General features: G+C 48.7%; 1 protein-coding gene across 4 annotated transcripts in view; it reads left to right on the top strand.

Moving 5' to 3' along the window:
* The first annotated feature begins 427 nt into the window (after nucleotides 1-427).
* LOC120383687 (protoheme IX farnesyltransferase, mitochondrial) overlaps nucleotides 428-23,061 on the top strand; it is a 196,451-nt gene continuing 173,817 nt past the window's right edge. The window contains exons 1-6 of one of the 4 annotated variants that reach the window (XM_039501854.1): nucleotides 431-567; nucleotides 836-931; nucleotides 1,288-1,423; nucleotides 1,529-2,343; nucleotides 5,669-5,786; nucleotides 7,364-7,487. The gene's annotated coding sequence lies outside the window, so the exon portion shown is untranslated. Of the gene's footprint in view, nucleotides 568-835; nucleotides 932-1,287; nucleotides 1,424-1,528; nucleotides 2,598-5,668; nucleotides 5,787-7,363; nucleotides 7,488-23,061 lie in introns of all 4 variants that reach the window. The other 3 variants (XM_039501853.1, XM_039501856.1, XM_039501857.1) reach the window with 3 other exon arrangements.

Genomic DNA, 23,061 nt, shown 5'->3' with positions numbered 1-23,061 from the left:
TATGAGTGCATAGCCGGTGACAGCGACGAGACGGTGAGGGATGAATGCTGGACAAGAGTAGAACTTGCCTCTGGGTTGGGCCGGATTTTAAGGAGGAGGGTATATAACTGGGTGGCTTGGCCTGTGGCTGCAAAGCCTGGAGCTAGGCCAAATTCATGACCAAATGAGCCCCACCTGAGAGGAAACAAGGGAAAACAGCAGCAAAAGTACAGAAGCAGACCTAGCTGTTCAGTATATGGCCTTGGGCCAAAACCTGGAGTCCAGGGTAGGACTGGGTTCTCCCACCGTCCCTAAGGAAGGGGACATAGAAGACCATAGAAACCCAAGAAGGGCAGACCAAGCCGAAATCAGGCTGAGGAAGAGCTCCCCACGAGGGTGGAAGGCCTTGTTACTGTTCAAGAAATTTTGGGACTTTGTTTGGGAGCATGACCCAGGAAGGAGTGGACTAAAGGACAGTCACCTGGTTTGAGGGCTGAGTTCCCAGCCAACAAACTGCAAGAGTGACTATCAACGGGGTTGCTAGCCCAGCTAGAAAGCTGTGACATGAGGCCTGGCCAGGATCTAGCGGTGAGTGAACTCTGGTACAAACCTGCTTCCATTATGGAAACAGCCTGGTATTGGAGCGTGGGTGGGGAGACCAGGGAGATGGGAGGGGTTACTGAGGCTGGGGTGGGGAAGAAGCTGTGGGGCTGGGAGGGGAAGGACATGGCCCAGCTTGTGGGAGGGATCCTGCTGGCTGTGTCTGGAGCACTGTGAAGCCTCTTCTGTGGGAAGTTGCCATGGGTCAGTGGGGCCTGAATCTCTCATGCTCCTTTGTTCTCTTTGGGCTTCACAGGAGATGTCTGGTGAACTGCCCATGGACTCTGTGCCCAGCACCACTCCGAAATTATTCACTACCTTCAAAGAAACAGGGCACAGCTCAGCCTGTTAGGTAGGCTGGAGACTCACACTTCACTCAAACACACAACACTGAGGTGCTTTGGGAAGCATAGTAACAAAGAAGAGATTTAAGTGATACTAAGCAAGAGAAAGAGACAAATTTCAAACAGATAAACAAAACAAAATGCACTTTGTAGTGATTAAAACTGAATCTTAAGAGTCACAATCTTGGCCTTAGCAGTTTCCAGACTAACATCTCAGCTTTCCTAACAGGCCTTATTTGATGTCCCTGTACATCACAAAAATTCTCTGTCGAATCTGCTGATTTGATTGCTTAGCCTTTTGGTTTCAGATCTTCTGTTCTCTTTCTGGCGTGCCTGGACACTGATTGTAACATCTCTCTTCCAGTCTCTGTCCCAGCCACTTACACAGATGTATGCTGCAGCCAGCCCAGCTCAGAGAGCAGTGGGGACAGATGATCTCATCCTGTCAAACCAAGCAACCCATTGAGGCTTAGATGGAAGATCCCATGCATCTCCTGGAGGTAAGAACCGTTCACTCGTCTGGGCACTTGGGGCTGTTGCAACAAAGAGGGGGCTCCTGTTACATAGCCTAGTTGTCATCATGACTTTGTTTTTTTTATTCTCAGAGGATGTGTCCGGAATCCTGGAGACTGTTTCCTGCAGGAGGTTTGAGCAGGGAGAAATCACTCACTGTCATGACCCATGGGTCATTAACCCGGGTCTGCAGGGTTCATGGGAGCAGCCACACTCCAGCAGGCCACCTGGAAGCCTACTAAAAACTGCTTACCTAGGACTTACGAAGTCCAGATCCAGTTTGAGGCTCCATCCCTGAGGCCTACTGGCAGAGTCCCAGAGCAGATAATTGGCCCCCGGGACCTCCTTAAACCAACAGCAGGAACAAGAAGCTGTCTGAACACCCGAGCTCCCCTGTCTTCTGGACCATGTGTTAGCTGTTCCTGCTCCCACTCCCCAGGCTTGATTTCCTGGCATCCTGACTCGCTGTGACTCATCTGATTTGAGGATCTGAACACAATTTGGTCTTTTGCTTCTGCTCTTCCAGTATCCTGACCCAGCTGACTCTCGACTCCTGTCTTCTGAGTGTGGACTCTGCCTCTGACCACTAGGTCTGGCTGCCCATGACCCGGCCATGACACTGACTTTTTTACTATTCCTCCAATGCCCTTTTCTGCGCTCCAGCTCTGCTCTCCCAGCAAGACAGACCAATCCCCTGGCTCCCAGAGTCCTGGTTGCTGCTATTCAAGGGCTCAGGGGTAGTGCTTGTATTGCCCCCTCCCCCACCACAGCTGCTTTTCCTATGGGAATCTCCCCAGCGCAGAGGAGAAATCTGCTCTTCTCTTAGAATCAGTCCTGGCAGCAATTCAGGAAGTCATAGAAGGACGGTCTGCTAAGCTCCCTCTGCCACTGTCAGAGACCATTACTGGTGAGTGCCAAGTGACTGAGCAGGCAGCTCCTTGAGAGACTTCTGGGGCAGGGTAGTCGTGTTTGACGGTGATCTCTGAAAGCCATGCAAAGAGTGCAGCATTGAAGAGACTCTCCTGCTGTAACAAAGGGTTTCTGTTCTCCTACATAGTCAGACAGTGAGGCCAGTTTGCAGCATGTGGAAGAGCTGTTTGGTGATGAGTTGGAGGATTCACCATATAGGTGGCAGCAGCTGCAGATCCTGGAGTCCCTATGGTAGGGTTACCATGCGTCCAGATTTTCTCAGACACGTCCAGATTTTTGTTTTTTAAATAGCGGTCTGGGAGGAATTTGTAAAAATCTAAAAAGGTCCAGGATTTCCCTCCCAATGCAGAGCACGATTCAGCCGACATGGTGGCCGGGCCGGATTGAGCCGCTTGCATCCGGGCCTCCAGCAGCCAGAGCCCCTCCCCTGCTCCCCCCCTCACCTGAAGCCTCAGCGCACCGCGCCGGCAGCACTCTGGGGGGGCAGGGCTGTGCGCTCTGCGGGGGAGCGCAGCACTGTGTCTGGCTCCGCACACCAGACACACTGCTCTGAGCAGCATGGTAAGGGGGGCGGGGGGTTGGAGAAAGGGCATGGGGTCCCAAGGGACAGTCAGGGGACAGGGAGCATGGGGGTTGGATGGGTCAGGGGTTCTGGGGGGAGTCTGTCAAGCAAGGAGTGTGAAGAGGGGTCAGGGCAGTCAGGGGACAGGGAGCAAGGGTGGTTGGATGGGTCGTGGATTCTGGGGAGAGCCTGTCAGGGGGCAGGGGTGTGGAGAGGGGGCAGGGCAGTCAGGGGACAGGGAGCAGGGGTGGTTGGATGGGTCAGGGGTTCTGGGGGGAGCCTGTCAGGGGACGGGGGGTGTGGAGAGGGGTCAGGGCAGTCTCAGGGGTTCATGGGGGAAACTGTCAGGGGACGGGGTGTGTGAAGAGGGATCAGGGCAGTCAAGGGACAGGGAGCAGGGGGTTTGGATGGGTCAGGGGTTCTGGTGGGGAGGGTAATTTAACCATGATTCCAGGGGCTACTTCGGCACCTGAAAACTGTTTTGGCAGATAACTTAGCAATTAGCTGACAGGAGCCATGTATCTAATTCCTTTATAAAAGAAAGAAAATTAAATCAATATTAGACCCACTGAGCTCTAATACTAACGTGGTCTGACATCTTGTAGAAAATCACTTTAGGGACACTGGTTAAAATGTTAATGTATATTCTTACTTTGTTACTAACTCTGTAGAAAGAGACCCTGCCAGGACTCCTGGGGTCTATCCTAGCTCTAGGAGGGGAATGGGGTCTAGTGGGTTACAGTTGGGGGCAGATACAGCTCAGTTATATATAAGAACATCAGAATGGCCATAGTGGGTCAGATCAATGGTCCATATAGTCCAGTATCCTGTCTTCAAACAGTACCAATACTGGGTGCTTCAGAGGGAATGAACAAAACACACAATCACCAAGTTGTCCCATCCTAGCTTCTGGCAAACAGAGGCGAGGGACATGCAGAACATGGTGTTCCATCCCTGCCCATCCTGGCTAATAGCCATTGATGGACCTATTCTCCAGGAACTTATCTAGAACCCTCTTACAGTTTTGGCCTTCACAACATCCCCTGGCAAAGAGTTCCATGGTTTGATTGTGAGGAAATACCTTCTTTTGCTTGTTTTAAATCTGCTGCCTATTGATTTCATTGGTTCACCCTTAGTTCTTCTGTTATATGAATGAGTAACTAACATTTCCTAATTACTTCCTCTACACAATTCATTATTTCATAGACCTCTATCATATCTCCCCTTAGTCATATCTTTTCCAATATGAAAAGTCCCAGTCTTTTTAATCTGTCCTCATACAAAAGCTATTCCATACGCCTAATCATTTCTGTTGCCCTTCTCTGTGCTTTTTTGAGATAGGTTGACCAGATGTCCCGTTCTTATAGAACCAAAGGAGGGACATGTGGCTGAATGCTGCAGTTGGTCTCAGATTTAGCCCCAGGGACAGGATTATCCCTTTCCTTCCATTAGATGCCAGGGGTCTGGAGCAGTGCACCGGAAGGGGTGTGTGTGTGTATAGGGAGGGGTAGCTGGGTAGGAATGAGCAGGATGAATAGGTGTGGGATACAGGAGTGGGTTGAGTGTGTCACCGTACGGTCAATGGCACCTGTATTCCCCCTCTGTGGTCCAGCAAGGGACCCACCCTAGGCTTTCAGATCTCCAGCCTTCACATCTCCTGGGCAGACACATTAGTCTCTCCCTCCTGACTGGGGTATTTCCAGGCTTCTTAGGTCCCTCTCTATACTGTGACCACCCAACAAAGCCAGACTGCCTAAGGCAGCCTGCTCTGCTTTGCTTTCTCTTCAAAGGCTATGAACAGGGTAATTGCCACAGTTAAGGAGGGATGGATAGCTCAGTGGTTTGAGCATTGGCCTGCTAAACCCAGGGTTGTGAGTTCAACTGAGGAGGGGCTAGGGATCTGATCTGGGAAATTGGTCCTGCTAGTGAAGGCAGGGGGCTGGACTAGATGACCTTTCAAGGTCCCTTCCAGTTCTAGGAGTTTGGTATATCTCCTATTATTATTATTTAAGTTTCCACCCAGCTCTGTCTAGGAAAGCACATTTATTCTTGAGATAAAAGCATTACAGAGAAAATATATTAAAAGCAATAAAAGAACCTACACACATGCTAATAAACTGACCAGAGATCACATATTGTCACACTCCACTAATGACCAGATCTCACACATTCACACTGGTTGCCATGGGCCCCCTACAGGCCATTCCACTATGTGGAGGATTCCCAAGGCACGGTGTACCCCAGTCATGCCCCCTTCCTCACACAACCCTTATTCCTGACACACCCTGCACGCTAAGGCACTGAGCCAGCTCTGCACACCAAGTGGGGATACCCCAACACTAGGTAGGGAGTTCTCAGCTGGCCTGTTAGGGCAGTTTCTAGGCTAGGCCTGGTTCTGCTATCTTTGAGATGAGCTCCGTCCCCATTAACGTGCAGCCAATGGAGTCTCCCAGGCACACTTTGCAAGGGGGGGTTGTGCCAGCCTTAGTGTCCTGTACAACTCCCACTTTGAGCAGTTGCCCAAACTTTTCTCTCTAGCTTCAGTGTGATCCTCCCTTCATCTTTGCTTCCTGCCCTAGGCATTGCACCGTCTCACTGTTAGCTGCTGTCTTTTGCCCTTGAGGTGGCTGCATTTCAGCAGAAGGAGAGATTTCGGAGTGCTGATCAGTTTGGGATCCTTTGGAATGAGAAGTGCCTGTGTGCAAGTGTTGACAGTCATTGCTGTTTTATCTTGTTTAAGGTTTAATGGACCATCACCTGGTGATGCACCAGCTGTGGTGTAACGGTGTGCTGGAAGGCATCCGGATTTGTAGGAAGGGATTCCCAAGCAGAATGCTATACGCTGACTTTAAACAAAGGTGTGTCTTTAATTATTACAATGAGTGACAGTATGGCAGTGCCTACAACCCAATCAACGATCATGGCCCATTGAGGTAGGGCCCAACACAGCTGACAGTCCCTGCCCCAGGGAGTTGACAATGTACATGTCAGGATGCAACTGGTGAACGAAACAGACAAGTTCTTATCCTTATTTGTTTTTAGCCTTAGATTATTTCTATTACTGCTGTGTCTAGAGACCTCTCCCATTTGGGATGAGAGGTAAATAGGATCTGTCACACCGCTTCAGACTCTCCCTAGTCTGATATTCCATCACCTGTCAAACTAGATCAGATTATTGGTCCATCCAAGCCACTGTCCTGCCACAGAAATGGCCAGTTACTGATGCTTCAAAGGAAGGTGAAAAAAAGTCTTTAATGTAATTAATTAGATTTATAAATAGCTCTTCTCAAACATGTCTGAATGTGTATGCAAAAATACACACGAATCACATAGCACAGTAACAGTTGGCCAGCATCAAACCCATAACCCAGCATAAGAAACTCAGCCAAGCCCATTCCTGCAGTCAGAGCTTCTGCAAAGAGATGACTCTTGCTGCATGCACTGACAGCCAGCAGACCTGGGCCCTGTGGTACAAGTGAATTCTAGTGCCAAGGATTCCTCATTGAAAATGCCCTGTCCGCTACACCTGATATTTAATCCAGCAGGTCACAGTTTCCATGCCAGCTGCAGAGAAAACTTTGTTCCAGTAGCCAATTGGCTACTTAAATGCAGTTGGGATCTAGTGTGACACCTAAACTGCACTTCAGGACAAGCACTTTCTTTGGTTTTGTTAGCAATTAAAATAGGCAAGTAAATCCAAGTATGCAAAGATTCCATATATAATGGAGCAGTGCTGTATGTGGGGGAAATCCCTCAAAATCCCTGCAGAGGAACAACCTGTCCTTAGGCATGAGACAGGACTACCCCAATCAGGCTGTTATCTTAGAGAATGCACAGATTATTAACAGCAATCAGACAATTATACAGGTCATTTTTTTATCCAAGCCATAGTATTTCCCTGGGTGACTTTGTGGGCAGAGAGTTCCACAAGCTATGTATTCATTCTGGAAAGAAGTATTTTCCTTTGGTGCTTTTAAATTTACTTCCCTTTTAAAGTAATTGAGTGTCCCCTTGTTCTGGTTTCTGAAGAAGTGGGTATTCACCCATGAAAGCTCATGCTGCAAAACGTCTGTTAGTCTATAAGGTGCCACAGGATTCTTTGCTGCTTCTACAGAACCACACTAACACGGCTACCCCTCTGATAAGAAAGGACTGGACAGTTCTCACTGTGTCCTTCCTAACTGGTGGTGCTAATGACCCACACATAAGAACACAGCCAGCAAATTCCAGTGAAGAATAAGTGAGTTATATGTGGTCCCTGTCATAATGTTCAGTTCACCCACAGTTTGCATAGTCAAAGCCCTCTTGATGTTAAACAGCGTATTAAATGACCTACAAGCAACTCACCTTCCTGTTGCTCTGCAGTGTCCTGCTTATTATAAATGTACCCCTGACCCTGTCTAAAACCGGTGTCCTGCTGCTTCTTTCCCCACAGATACAAAATCCTGAATGCCTCAGCCATCCCCAAAGGCCAGTTCATTGACAGTAAGAATGCTCCAGAAAAGCTTCTCTCCTCCACTGATGTCGATCACAATCAGTACAGATTTGGCCACAGTAAGGTAATGCTCAAATGTAGAGGTGAGCAGGCACCTCCATCTGGGGAGGGGCAGCGTGACACATGACAATAAGCAGCGGGGAAAATTCATGAATACTGCACCGAACTAGAGCCTGGGATTTGATTTGCTATTTTCACACCCTTCTTGTATTCATCTCTTATAAACACTAAGGTAGGAAGTCCAGTTCTACAACTGTTCATAGAAAACAAAACCCAAGTTCACCATCAAATGAGGAAACAAACTCCAGTAGGGGTGGGAGCAAAAGAAGAAGGCTGCCACCTGCAGGGCTGTGTGTGCAGCTGGTCTCTGAGCTCTGCTAACAGCAATGCCATATTGCCACGAGAGCCATGCTGGTTGTGCCCCTGTTAGATCTGGAGTCTGCACTGAGCCCAAACATGCCCTTCTGGCCAGACTTGTTTCTCCCTCCATGGCTTCCTCTCTCCTTCACTGTGTCTGAGCTGGTGTGCAGGAAAGCAACAACACACCTGACATGCAGGCTCCATGGCTTGGATGTCCCAGACCCAAGCGGAACATGCCTTTTAATGGGTGAGACAAACTCTAGGCAATTTGCAGAAAACCTGCTTTGCTTTCCCTGCAAGAGCTCATAGGTGGCAGGAGCAGGAGCCTTTGGCCACAGGGCATTTTGATTTTTGGAAGAACCTCCCATGGTCCATGGTAATTGCTTTGATATTCTGCAAAGATTGACAATAAACCCTGGAAAATGGAACATTCCAGCCCCACACACTCTCATCAGCAGCTTCTTGGGATGCAGACAGCATCTGCACGGGGGGGAAGGACAGGTAGGGGGCACAGGGAGCAGTCACTACTACAGCTAACAGCACTTATGGAAGACATCTCTGTATGTTTCTCTGGCAATGTGCAGTCCAGTTTATTGTGCGACTGCTCAGCAGGCGTGCTGAGCTGCAGTGGGTAGTGTATGGGTGAACAACAGAACAGAAAGGGCTGTTATGAATTCATGAGCATTTCTGTAGTAATATCACCTCTCTCCCCCTTTGCTTACCAAGATCATTTTTGGCTTTGAACAGAGCCGGAGAAAACTACTCGGCTGGCTCCTAAGTCACCTTGCTGCCAGGGGGACGCTAGTGCCCTACCCTGATGACTCATTAGTTGCTGTCAACTTGAGCTCCCTAGCCAGATGTGGCATTATCATAGGGCTTTGCTTTAGTAATTTGTGTCATGAAATTACAGAGGGCCTGAGAGCATGAGAGCAAAGCTAGAGTGACATGGGGAGCAGGCTCACGCAGTATTCTTGCCGGCAAGTTAAAGAACTATGGGCTGGATGAATGGACTATAAGGTGGATAGAAAGCTGGCTAGATCGTCAGGCTCAACGGATAGTGATAAATGGCTCCATGTCTGGTTGGCAGATGGATTCAAGCAGAGTGCTCCAAGGGTCAGCCCTGGGGCCGGTTTTGTTCAATATCTTCATTAATGATCTGGAGGATGGCGTGGACTGCACCCTCAGCAAGTTTGCAGATGACACTAAACTTGGAGGAGTGGTAGATATGCTGGAGGGTAGGGATAGAATACAGAGGGACCTAGACAAATTAGAGGATTGGGCCAAAGAAACCTGATGAGGTTCAACAAGGACAAGTGCAGAGTCCTGCACTTAGGACGGAAGAATCCCATTCACTGTTACAAACTAGGGACCAGGCTAGGAAGCAGTTCTGCAGAAAAGGACCTAGGGGTTACAGTGGATGAAAAGCTGGATATGAGTCAACAGTGTGCCCTTGTTGCCAAGAAGGCTAATAGCATTTTGAGCTGTATAAGTAGGTGCATTGCCAGTAGATCGAGGGATGTCATCATTCCCCCTCTATTCGACATTGGTGAGGAGGCCTCATCTGGAGTACTGTGTCCAGTTTTGGGCCCCACACTACAAGAAGGATGTGGAAAAATTGGAAAGAGTCCAGCGGAAGGCAACAAAAATGATTAGGGAGCTGGAGCGCATGACTTATGAGGCGAGGCTGTGGGATATTGTTTAGTCTGCAGAAGAGAAGAATGAGGGGGGATTTGATAGCTGCTTTCAATTACCTGAAAGGGGGTTCCAAAGAGGATGGATCTAGACTGTTCTCAGTGGTACCAGATGACAGAAGAAGGAGTAATGGTCTCAAGTTGCAGTACGGGGAGGTTTAGGTTGGATATTAGGAAAAACTTTTCCACTAGGAGGGTGGTAAAGCACTGGAATGGGTTACCTAGGGAGGTGGTGGAAACTCCTTCCTTAGAGGTTTTTAAGGTCAGGCTTGACAAAGCCCTGGCTGGGATGATTTAGTTGGGAATTGGTCCTGCTTTGAGCAGGGGGTTGGACTAGATGACCTCCTGAGGTCCCTTCCAACCTTGATATTCTATGAGTCTATGATTGAATGCGCTTCTTCTACCCAGTGGGAAGTTTTTGAGCATTATTTATAATTCTTTATTCCTGTTTATACATGAAACCCCATTGGAGTTATTTTTGCAATGAATAGTTTGCTGCACCTTAATGAAAATATTTGAGTTTCTCTGATAAGTATGTGCTCCTAGCACTCCCACCCCATCTGGTCAGACATATATGTTTGAATCCCTTTTTATTCTTCAAAGAAACAAGCTTCTCTTCCTTTTGGTGTCGGTCTTAATATTCTCAAGCACCAGCCTACAGCTTATCTTCTTGCAGCCAAAAAAGAATTCAGCAGCTCTCAGGTTGCTACTGGGGTTTTTGTGTGACGTTCAGGACTTGGCCTAATTGAAGGCGGTTCTGTAGAAAGACGTTTTGGGTAGAAATAGACAAAGTGGCTCAGATAAAATGAGAAGTGATCCAAAGCCTAAAGCTTTCTTGTGGTTCTGTAATGCCTGATAAAGGAATGTAGTGCTCGTGTGTGTCTCTCTCTCTTTGCAGCTAGAGTAAAGGTGGGGTGATTTTGGGGGGGGGGTCAGCAAGCCAGTACTTGAGGCTCTTGTGCAGGGGTAGGCAACCTATGGCACGTGCGCCAAAGGTGGCACGTGAGCTGATTTTCAGTGGCACTCACACTGCCCGGGTCCTGGCCACCGGTCCGGGGGTGGAGGCTCTGTATTTTAATTTAATTTTAAATGAAGCTTCTTAAACATTTTAAAAAACTTATTTACTTTACATACAACAATAGTTTAGTTATATATTATAGACTTGTAGAAAAAGACCTTCTCAAAACATTAAAATGTATTACTGGCATGCATAATCCTTAATTTAGAGTGAATAAAAGGTGACTTGGCACACCACTTCTGAAAGATTGCCGACCCCTGCTCTGGTGTGTTTCAAAACCTAAGTTTTTATCTAAAAAGAAATCCAGGGCCAGACCCTCAGCTAAAGTGAAGGAGCATACGGTGCAAGTTGGTCAGGTTGTCGGTGCACAGATGGAGTAGTGCTGGGGCTGCTTTTGCAGGGCCAGTCCCCCCGTCTCAGAACAGTTCTCAGGCTGCTCTAACATATCCTTGCTGCTGGCAGTTCCTATATGTAGAATCAACAGCAGGGCCCTGGAACCATGTACAAATCACAACCCTTTCCTTCAGCTGTGCCCTCTGTGCTCATAGGCGGCAGGTTTGTATAATTTTTGGTGGGGCCCAAAATGGTGGTGCCCCCCCACTCCCGCCCTGTAAGCCGATATAAAATGAAGCTACAACGCGTCAGTGCCACAAGATTACAAGGGTCAATTAAAAGTGGAAAGTCAGAAGCAGCACTTGCCTACTTCAATATACAGTATTATATTTTGTTGCACCTGTTGTGATGAAGTGGGAATGTTCTTAATATTTTCTCTGAATACTGTGTGGGTGCCTCAGTTTCCCCTGCAAGATGCCAACTGAAGGTGTTGGGGACAAAGAGATCAGGTGGCCTCCTTGTCCGGAAGAGACACAGAGGCCAGAGGAGGGAGTGTCAGTTTGGAGCTGGCTGGGGAAATGGGGAGAGACCCAGAACTTGGTTCTGGGCTCCCCACCCCCCAAGATGGACCTGACAGAGGGGTTCTGTTTTCTGTACCAACAAGCTCTGTTTAAACTGTGTTCCCGTCATCTAATAAACCTTCTGTTTTACTGTCTGGCTGAGAGTCACATCTGACTGCGGAGCTGGGGTGCAGGGACCTCTGGTTGCCCCAGGACCAGCCTGGGCAGACTCGCTGTGGAAAGTGCATGATGTGGAAGGGCATGCTGAATGCTCCGAGGTCAGACCCAGGAAGGTGTAAGCTTCTTGCCCTGGAGACAGTATGCTCCAAGAGAGGAGGCTCCCCCAGAGTCCTGACTGGCTTTGTATGGAGTTGTTCCAAAGCATCACAGCATCCCCTTCCACACCGTGCACTTCTCAGAAGTCCGCACAGGCACTGACACTCCCTCCTCCGGCCTTTGTCTCTTTTCCAGGCATTAGGAGGCCACCCGATCTCTCTGTTCTCCAACCCCTTCAGCTGGCACCTTGCAGGGGAAACTGATTTGGGAGAAATGAAGTAAAAGCTGCCCAAACCGAGCTTGAGCACTCCTGAATTTTGAGGTGTTCAAATCTGGAAGGCAGGTGCTGGGGGTGGGAGAGGGCTGTGGGCTCCATGGGGGAGCATGGCAGCAACTGTCTGGAGCTGCACGGAGCCAGACACGCTGGTCTGAGTGGCACAGTAAGCGGTTTGGGGGTTGGAGAAGAGGTAGGGGGTTCCGGGGGGCAGTCAAGGGACAAGGAGCAGGGGGGGTTGGATGGCGCAGAGGTTTGGAGGGGCAGTCAGGGGACAGGCAGCAATTGGATAGGCATGGGAGTCCAGGAGGTTTATCAGGGGACAGGTAGGAGGGTCCTGGGGGGCGGTGGGGTGGGGTCTCAGGAGGGGGCAGTTGGGGACAAGGAGAAGGGAGGCTTAGATAGGGGCTGAGGTCCCAAGGGGCAGTTAGGGGCAGGGGTCTCGGGAGGGGGTAATCAGGGGACAAGGACCAGTGGTGCTTAGATAGGGGGTGGGGGTCCTGGGGGGCAGTTGGGGCAGGGGTCTGGGGAGGGGGCAATCAGCAGCCAGGGGCTGGGATTCAAAGGGCTCTGGGCTGCTGGCAGCCGTGGGGAGCCTAGAGCCCTTTAAATCCCAGCCGCGGCCGGGAGTCAGAGGGCTCTGCGCTGCCCGCAAGCACGGGGAGCCCAGAGCCCTTTAAATCTCAGCCGCGGCCGGGAGTCAGAGGGCTCTGCGCTGCCCGCTGCGGCGGGGAGCCCAGAGCCCTTTAAATCTCAGCCGCGGCCGGGAGTCAGAGGGCTCTGGGCTGCCTGCAACCGCGGGGAGCCCAGAGCCTTTTAAATCCCAGCCGCGGCCGGGAATCAGAGGGCTCTGCACTGCCTGCAGCCGCGGGGTGCCCAGAGCCCTTTAAATCCCAGCCGCGGCCGGGAGTCAGAGGGCTCTGGGCTGCCCGCTGCGGCGGGGAGCCCAGAGCCCTTTAAATCCCAGCCGCGGCTGGGGGTCAGAGGGCTCTGGGCTGCCCGCTGTGGCGGGGAGCCCAGAGCCCTTTAAATCTCAGCCACGGCTGGGATTTAAAAGGCACTGGGCTCCCGGCGGCTGCCGGCAGCCCAGAGCAGGGGAGAAACCTAGCTCCAAATATTGCTGGAGCAGAGCCCCTGACTGTGAATATTCCTGGGGCTAAAGCCCCAGGAGCCCATATAAGTTGGCGCCCATGTTTGTGCTGGCAGCAGGGAAAGAAAAAGGATCAAACTCTCTACATCAGATCTATGCTCCTGGAGGTTTCCCTTTGGTTGGATCAGGATAATCTTCCAATGACTGAGATGCTGGCTCTGACCAGAGTCTTAGAGCAGCTGCAGGGCACCTGGGGCTCTGTGTGTAAGCCTCTAACCCTCAAAGCCACAATGATAATCTTCTGAATAGATGAGCGATGTTGCTAAATGCAGTAATGTCTGCCTGAGTCTGCAGCCTGAGGGACCAATCACTGGTTTCAACGTACTGTAGGCCTCAGACTGTTCTCTAGTTTTAAAAGCAAAAATGTGGTGGCTGCACTGAACAGTAGGCACAGCTGGTAGGGTGATGACCTCTGTCCTGACTGATACACTGGGGACTAAGCCATGTTCCTCCAGAGCTAAAAGTATGAGTTGTTATAGCTTGAACCAAAGCTCTCTAGCTGGGTGTTGTAACAAACACATACTCTAATCTTTAGATACAGAGGAAGGATGGTCCAGTGGTTCCAGCATTGGTCTAGGACTTGGGAAACCCAGATTCAGTTCCCTACTTCGCTACAGACTTCTTGTGTGACATTAAACAAGTCACTTAGGACCAAATCCTTAAAGGTATTTAGGTGCCTCCCCCCCACCCCATGGATTTCAGTGGACGTTCAGTGCCTACACATCTTTGAGGATCTGGGCCTTAGCTTCTCAGTGCCTCTGTTCCTCATCTGCAAAACAGTAAGAACAGCACTGCTCTACCTCCCAGTGGTGTGGACGATAAATACTTTAAAGATTGTGAGGTGCTCAGATGCTTGTGGTGGGGGACAGGTAGACCCACACTCGTGCAGTACAGTGGCATTTATACCCCTAAGTACTCTGCAGACCCAAACGAGTGCTACCTGAACTTCATTGCTGGTGCAACATTACACCCACTGCTCAAATTTGGACCCTGTGTTCCTAGTTCCAACTATGTCAAAGCACGGTTTGTCCAAGCTGGAAATCAAGGAGGTGATGGTGACGCCCGGTTGCCCAGCCCTGGTGGAAGTTAAAGCAGCAAGGGGCGCTCTCCAGTTTTGGTCACTGTTAAGAGAACTAACTGCAATGGAGAATGTAGCAAAGTGGAGCTTGTCTGCACCACTCCCTAACTCACCATCTCTTCGTTATGCCAGCTGGCATCAGAGAAGGAGACTGAATGAGAGTATAACTGTACCATGGTTGTATCTGCATGGAGGCAAAGAGTATGAAAAATTAGTAAAATGAGCTAGCAATGATACTAACAGAGAGAGTGGTTGTAATCAAAACTGGAATGGGAGTGTTCATATTGATGGCACTCTCTCTATGTCTGGGGAGAAAGAGGAAGGAAGCAGCGGTGGGGAGGTGGTGCTACATGGCAAAGGTGTACACGATTCCAGTGAGGCGCAATTTTGTCATGAAAAAGCTACTTTGGGGGAGGATATAAAAACAAAGGAGAAATGCTGCAGTGGGGCATCTGCCACAGCCACTGCCCCAGGACTAGAAGGCGGCAAGAATGAAAGTCATAGATCAATCTTCAGTGAACTCAAGACTTCAGGATATCACCCAAATGGTGGATTTTAACAATCTAGGAATCTGCTGGGTGACGAGCAAAGCTACATATGGTCATCGCCCACAGAGAGCTATCCATGAGACAACTTCATAATCCAGTAAGTAAAAGACCCAATCAGAACAGAAGACATTTCTTACCAGTGGGTAGGAATTTATTGTGAATGCGAGAGTAATACGGAAATTGCACTAATGTCAATGTCCTCACAGAGGCCAACATCTTGTGCTGAAGTCCTGATTATCCAGTGCCAGCTGAAGTGGAGCGGGCACTGTGTGCGTATGCCTGATGTTCACTTACTGAAACAACTGCTCTACGCCCAACTCACCGAAGAAGAAAGGAAACGGGAAGTCCAAAAGAAACGCTTTAAAGACATCTTCAAGATAAACATGAAGAGAGGAGGCATCGACACCACACATTGGGAGATAACCGGTGAAGACTTGTCAGAGAAGGAATGACCACTCTTGAGGAAAATCGCCTTGCCCTGGTCCCAGAAAAATGCCAGAAAAGAAAGGACAGATGACTGTCACTCAGCAATCTTGGCCCAACCCTGACTTGCAACACTATCTGCAACATCTGCCAACATGCCGATCGGACTCCTCAGTCACCAAGGAACCTATACAAAATAAAATCTGTGAAAGAGATCATCCTCAGCCTCAAGGGAGTGCACCCGACTAATATGAAAGTCTAATACTAGTGACTGCAATGGTACTTGAATTCTGCATAGCAAGTACAACTATAGGACATAGAACCAGTTGAGAACATAAGTGAAGATGGGTTGCCTTGTGTTTAATGCACCTGGTTGGGACTCAGCAGACCTGGTCCAGTTCCTGGCTTTGCCACAAAGTTCCTGTGTGATCTTGGACAGGTCACTTAAGGAAGATTTTCAAAAGTGCCCCAGGGAGTTAGTTGCTCACTTAACATTGACTTTAAATGGGAGTTGGGTGCCTGATCCTTTTAGGTACTTTTGAAAATCCTGCCCTTAATCCCTCTGTGCTTAGATTCCCCATCTGAAAAAGGGTAGGGGAAGGGTTGCGGCCCCTGATGCCATGTGAGATGTTGAGTATAAGAAGGTGCTATACTGTCAGGAATGATAGCTAATACTTAGTCCTGCCATGAGTGCAGGGGACTGGACTAGATGACCTCTCGAGGTCCCTTCCAATCCTACGATTCTGTGATACCTGGCAAGTTACTGCACACCAGCTTGCTGCTCAGTAACTCGCCTTACCCCTCTCTTACTGTCAGGGGTGGCTCTACAAATCACGCTGCCCCAAGCAGCGCGGAGCGCTGCGCCGCCCTTCCGCGGTCCCGCGGCGGGTCCCCTCTTCCCGCGGCTCCGGTTGAGCTCCTGCCGGCATGCCAGCGGCAGGTCCACCGGAGCCCGGGACCAGCGGACCTGCCGCAGTCATGCCTGCGGGAGCTCAACCGGAGCCGCGGGAAGACGGGACCCGCCGCAGTCATGCCTGCGGCAGGTCCGCTCGTTCCGGGCTCCGGTGGACCTGCCGCAGGCATGCCGGCGGGAGCTCAACCGGAGCCAAATGCCGCCCCCCCGGGAAACGGCCGCCCCAAGCGCCTGCTTGGTGCGCTGGGGTCTAGAGCCGCCCCTGCTTACTGTGTAATTTACAGCATTTAGCACAATGGGGCCACGACTGGGCCTTTAAGCACTACTGTTAATAATCAGCTTAGCTCCACTGAAGTCAAAGGAGCTATACCAGAGTACACCAGCTGGGGACATGTTCTCCTATAATTGATGCAACCAATTCCCCTTCCTCTTGTAAAAGAAACAGAAAAATACAGGATGCAGCAAATCTGTATCCAAGAGGAGTTGCTCAAAAATCTGAGACAAAAAAAGGATTTATGCTAGAAAGGAAGACAAGGATAGGGAACCCAACAAGAATATTCACAACCAGTTAAGGCTCTCAGGGATAAAACAAGAGAATGAGTTAATGCTCCCAGAGGTATTAAGAAGAGCTTTTAGAAATATATCAAGGGGAAAAGAAAAACTAGAGAGAAAGTAGCTCTATTAATAAATAAGGAGGAAGATTAAATTAATGGTGACTGTAAAATGGCTGAGCTGCTGAACTCATTTTTAAAAATCAGTCGTTAAAGAGAAATCAGGGAAAGAGGTACTGTATGGACAATTAATTAGGCGTTCCTTCCTCAGAACTCTGAGCTAAGCTGCTTTGCCCTCGTGCCTTATGTAAGCAGGTACAGCTCAGACAGAATGGGTGCATGAACTGGGAATGTCATCGCCCCATCTCTGCTCTTGGCAGATGGCTTGGATAATCTCCGTCTAATACAGAATGAAACACAGAGCTATTGAACATTACCATGGAGAGTTGTGTGGCATCTGGGATGACAAGCTACAAACCAGAGACCCAGATGGATAAGTCAGGAGGTTCTATCCATTCTGTAGCCACCAAGCACCACTGGCTGATGCCTGTATTGAAGAAGAGAATGCACATGTCACATAATGCCCATCCTGATGCCCAGGTAGCTAAATCACTGTCTGAGATAAGAATGGAATATATAACACTGGCCATAGGGCTTGGAATCATTAGGAGTTTAGAATATAGATTGATGGAAGAATATGCCTCTAAGAAAGGTTATAGCTGAGTGGTCTTAGACCTCTGGATTATTCAGTGTGTTGGGGGAAGGGAGAGGGGGGCTTTTGTGGCCAATATGTAGATACCCAAAAAGTTATTCCCTATAATTTAATATTAATACCAACTGTCTATACCCTATGCACTGGAATTCTCCAGGTAGCTGAAAATTGTCTGTGAAGAACCCGCTGGCTGTGCTCTCTCACCATGAGGACAGATGGTATTGAAAAACCACCAATGCCCACTGCACTTATAGGAAATCATGATGAAAGCTGCTCAGGGCTGTGGTGGAAGGCGAAAGCATTTGGAGAGGAAAAGGTTAAGGCCCCACTCTGAGACTCAGGAGATCTGGATTCCATTCCTACTTCCGCCACGGACCAGCTGTCTGACCTTGAGAAAGTCGCGTAGGCCTTGATCCACAAAGGGACTTGTGCACCTAAGTCTCAAGTTTAGGTGCCTAAATCCCAGTCTTAGGCTCCACTGTGATCCGCAGCACTCCTGTCAAACCATGTAGGCATCTAAACTCATTCAGCACCTAAGTTTTCAGGGTAAAAGTTCCCTCGGTGCCTAGGCTTCTGCCTCTGAGCATGAGCACAGCTGCCTTCCTGTAGGCATCCAGATGCCTATCTCCCATCTAAGGACCAGGGTGATCCATGAACCATGAAGGCAGGTGTTCAGTCGCCTATTTCACATGCAAGGCCAGGTCTAGTAGGGCTCCTCAGAGGCTGCCTGTCAGACTGGGTCCCATTCATGTATTTATACACAATGGAACAGTCATTGGACCAGAGCGATCCAGTTCCCTTGTTCCAATGAGTCTGTTGCAGTTTATCCACAATGAAACAGCTTCAGGAGGCGGGCCTGAAGGAGCCCCATATCAGAAGAGGTCAGCAGATAGAGCACTCTCCTAGGATTTGCGTAAGGCAGGGCCTCCCACCTCATTTCTCCTCAGCAGGCAGAGAGGGGAACTGATCCTGGGTGTCCCGCATCCCAGGTGATTGTTCTAACCACTGAGAGAAAAGTTATAAGCTGGGCTCCTCTTCATCGTGTTTGTGTGTGGAGTGAGGTAGGGGCCTAACTTATTAAGAAACTACCTAGGCATCTAAACCTCCTAATTCCAAGCAGCTGGTTCCCATTGGGGGATTGTTAAGCAGAGTTAGGTGTCCCCCTGCAGCCTGGCCATAGGTGCCTATCTCTGAGAGAGGGGCGGGCTTAGCACACACCCCTGTTGTTGGCATCTCCAATGGGCTTGCTAGTGTGCTGGCTTTTTGTGGATCACGCTCTAAGGCACCTAAATCTCCCCATTCGTAGTACACGGAGTCTAGGTGCCTAACTGAGCCTTGTAGAGCACAATGTTGTGCCTGTGATTTTCTAAGTGCCTAAAAGGTAGGTGTTGTAATGCCGAGTATTGAAATACCTAAGCCCCTGCAGATATGGGCCTTAATCTCTCTAAGCCTCAGTGCCCCATCTGTAAAATGGGGATAATAATGCTTCCTTACTTCCACCCAGTCTTGTCTCTTTAGAGTGTAAATTCTTCAGGGCGGCGTCTATATCTTATGTTTGTACAGCACCTAGCACGGTATGGTCCTGATCTCAGTTGAGGTAGATGCAAATAATAAGTAATAACCTTAAAAAGATTCCTAGTTAAAATTCTATTGAGGGAAAATTCCTTCCCAACCTTATAAGACTTTGGTTTCCCGTACTTTGAACAAGTATTAAACTATATTTTTAAAATAACACAAAATACAGTGAAATAAGACAGGGGAAAAGTTTATGATAAAAGAAGGATTTGTTTGTAGCACAATTCTGAAAAGAACTTTTATGAGGATTTAAAATGCTCAGAAAACTTCCTTAATGCTAAACTACTGCAGGTCTCCTGAGAGATGTAAGCCATGCAGTAGTGAAATTCAGGTCAGATAAAGTTGCCATTAATGATGCAACTCCTTCAAAACTTTCTCACATAAATTAATTTTGTCTTAAACTTTGCTCTCATCTGCAAGACTAATATTTTAAGGCCAATTTTTTTCCAAGTTTGGTTTTCAATGTGTGAACATGGACTGCAGGGAAAATTGTTAAAGGTCTGCTGGAAATGAAAATGTGGCCATAAAGACCTAGACTAGCGTATGAATAAGTAATCTTGGCCTGTTTTGAAAAAATACAGCTGGTTCGTAAGTGTGCATAGGATGGGTTAATAAAAGATGACCATCTGCTGTAAGAAACAAGCCTAAAGAAGTCACTGTTGTGGTGGTGAGTAGGTGCAGAGAAGGGCTATGAGGGGAATGGAGAGCCTATCTTGTCTACACAATGAGTTCTTGCATGGCAGCCAGGGTGTGAAGCTAGAGCATGCCAACTTGCCATGCAGTAACTTGCTAACCTGCACTTTCATTGCAGTGCAGCAGTTTCCACAAGGCGAGTTACTGAGCAGCAAGCTGGTGTGCAGTAACTCGCCAGGTATCATAGGATTGAAAGGGACCTCGCGAGGTCATCTAGTCCAGTCCCCTGTACTCATGGCAGGACTAAGTATTATCTAGACCATCCCTGACAGTATAGCAACTTCTTATACTCAACATCCCACATGGCATCAGGGGCCGCAACCCTTCCCCTACCACTCCAGCCTGGAGGATATTAAGGACAGTCTCCGCTTCACATATGCTGATCTGTGAGAGCCACAGCTGATATATGTACAGCTAAAACGAACATAAAATGTTCCTTCCCCTTCTTTAAGCTCAGTTCCATAAATTAATTAAGGTTTTAGTGGATTTGCTTTTAACTTGCACATAATTTTTGAAGTGTTTGTTACTCAATAAAACTCGATTGTTTAGAAAATAATCTTTAGTAGTTCCCACCATATGCTGCAGAATACTTGGCAGTAGTAAAAGCACCCACTTAATTGTTGTACACTGTGACACAAATCACAGGATCCGTGACAGTGTAATAATCACACATGTACAGCAATAGGTGAATTGTCAGTGTTCTAGTCATAGAGGAGTACCAGACACCACACAATTGCTAACAGGACCCCAACCTGTAGAGCCAGATGGACAGAATGCGTAACTGTGGCTTACTGTGCGCTATCTATTGAAGTGCTCTTTCAAAGTCTCCCTGAACCGCATAGCTCTGCACTGAGCTCTTCTGATAGCCCTTGTGGCTGGCTCTCCGAACTCTGCAGGCAGCCGCTCCACCTCCACCCTGGTGGCAACTTTTCCTCCTTTGCTTCACTGACATTTGGCAGGACCCATCAGGCAGCTATAACCATTGGGATATTTTGCACACTGAGATCCAGTCTAGTGAGCAAACAACACTAGCATCCTTTCAGACTAACAAAAGCACATTCAACTGTCATTTTGCACCTCCTGAGACAATACTTGACTCTTTCCTTGGTGTTTTTGGGACAGCCTGTGTAGCAAGGGATAGGCTGGACATCGCTATTGGCATTTCAACATTCCCAATGATAATCTGCCAGTTGGGAAAGAAAGTCCCTGCTTGTAGCTTTCTGAGCAGTCTTGTATTCTTAAAGATGTGAGCCTCATGCACCTTCCCTGACCAGCCAACATTGATGTCAGTGAAGCATCTCCAGGGATCCATCAGTGCTTGTATAACCATATAAAAGTAGCCCTTTCTGTTAATATACTCTGGGGTAAGGTAGTCTGGTGCCAAAATAGGGATATACGTGCTACCTAGATCTCTACTGCATTATGGGAACTGCATGGTGCAGATCCATCGATTGTGTTCTGCACACTGCCAAGAGTCATAGCCCTGAGTAGTAGAAGATGATTAGTGGCCCTGCACACTTGCATGACAATGGCGCCTGTGGTGGATTTTCCAACTCCAAAATGACTTCCCAATGACCAGTAGCAATTCGGTGTTGCAGGCTTCCACAGTGTGATCACCACTAGCTTCTCAGCAGTCAGTGAAGCTCTCTTTCTGGTGTCCCTGCATTAGAGGGTTGGGGTGAGCGCTGCACACAGATCCAGGAATGGAGCCTTGCACAGCTGAAAGTTCTGCAGCCACTGCTCATCATCCCAAGCCTGTATTATGATGCGATCCCACCAGTCAGTGCTCAGAAGAGCCCGGAAGAGGCAGTCCCCCATTTACAGCTGCTCCATGAACACTGCCACCAATCTTGAATTGGTTCTTGCAATGTGCCCAGGCAACCTGCCCTTCAGGAAATCGTCATGTTCCCTGCAGCTCTTCTTGTGGCTCTGCAAATACCAGAGGATCATGCGTGCTGTACTTGCAATGCTCATAGCAATATTGCAGAGCTGTACAGGCTCCATGCTTCGGTCAGAGATGGTGGACAGTAATAAGTGGGTTTGTGGGATTTTCAAAATGGGTGTCAAAATTATGGACTAGAAATGACATTATGGGGTGGAGAAAGTTGCAGGCTGGGAATCTGACCCCGCAGTCTCAGTAACCCCTTCATGACTCATTTCTAATCCATCAGGCACTGCCAAAACTTCCCAAAAGACAGTGTGCTGGACAGCGGCGAGTTTCACACTGGGATACCTACCCATCATGCACTGTACGATTCATTTTTTCCTTTGCCTTTTTCTCTTTCATTTCTTCCTCCCTCCCTCCCGCCCTGAAAACTGGAGAACTGAGTGTACTTTTAAATCTCCCTTCCGTGGCTTCACACACTGCTGTACAGTTCTTTCCAGCCCAAGCGCCATGTATTATGTCCTGCCTAGTGTAACGCAATGACTGGAGACTACTGCTCTGAAAGTTCTCCTTGGTCCCTCAAGCTGATTTCATTGATTCCTTAGTGTCCACAAAGCCAGAGCGTAGCCTCTTCTCCAAATGGTACTTGCTTATTTAGAAGCCTGGTCTACACTAGGCGTTTAAATCGGTTTTAGGAGCGTTAAACCGATTTAACGCCACAACCGTCTACACTAGGCGGCACCATATATCGATTTTAATGGCTCTTTAAACCGGTTTCTGTACTCCTCCCTAACAAGAGGAGTAACGCTAGTATCGGTATTAACATATCGGATTAGGGTTAGTGTGGACACTGATCGACGGTATTGGCCTCCGGGAGCTATCCCACAGTGCAGCAGTGACCGCTCTGGACCGCAATCTGAACTCGGATGCAGTGGTCAGGTAGACAGGAAAAGCCCCGCGAACTTTTGAATATTTCCTGTTTGCCCAGCGTGGAGCTCCGATCAGCACGGGTGGCGATGCAGTCCGAAATCAAAATAAAGAAAGAGCTCCAGCACGGACCATGCGGATGTGATCACTGTAAGGGCAGGCAAATCCGTTCTATCAGCGCTCCGTTACAGAAGATGAAATTCAGAATCCTTTTTAAAAAATCTCCAGACAGACGCCATAGCAGGGACTCAGCGCACTGCAGCGTGACAAGCGTAACGGAAAGCCAAAGAATCAAATGGATGCTCATGGACTGGAGGACTCAAGCTATCCCACAGTTCCTGCAGTCTCTGAAAAGCATTTGCATTCTTGGCTGAGCTCCAAATGCTTCTAGGGTCAAAAACAGTGTCCGCGGTGGGTCAGGGCATAGCTAGGCAATTTACGCACCCCCACCCACCCCAGAAGTGAAAGGAAAACAATCCTCTCTTGACTGTTTTACATGTCACCCTATCTTTACTGAATGCTGCAGATAGACGGGATGGTGCAGCACTCAACACCAACATCCTTGCTCCCCCCCCGCCATGGGTGGCTGATGGTGCAATAAGATTGATACCCATCGTCATCATCAGCCTATTGGCACATGGGGCAGTGCAAAAGGCCTGGTAACCATGCGT

Source organism: Mauremys reevesii, linkage group 15 (assembly GCF_016161935.1).
Source record: "Mauremys reevesii isolate NIE-2019 linkage group 15, ASM1616193v1, whole genome shotgun sequence".
NCBI classification, from domain to species: Eukaryota; Metazoa; Chordata; order Testudines; family Geoemydidae; genus Mauremys; species Mauremys reevesii.
The sequence above is the reverse complement of the archived record's forward strand: the minus strand, read 5'-3'. Positions and strand labels throughout refer to the sequence as shown.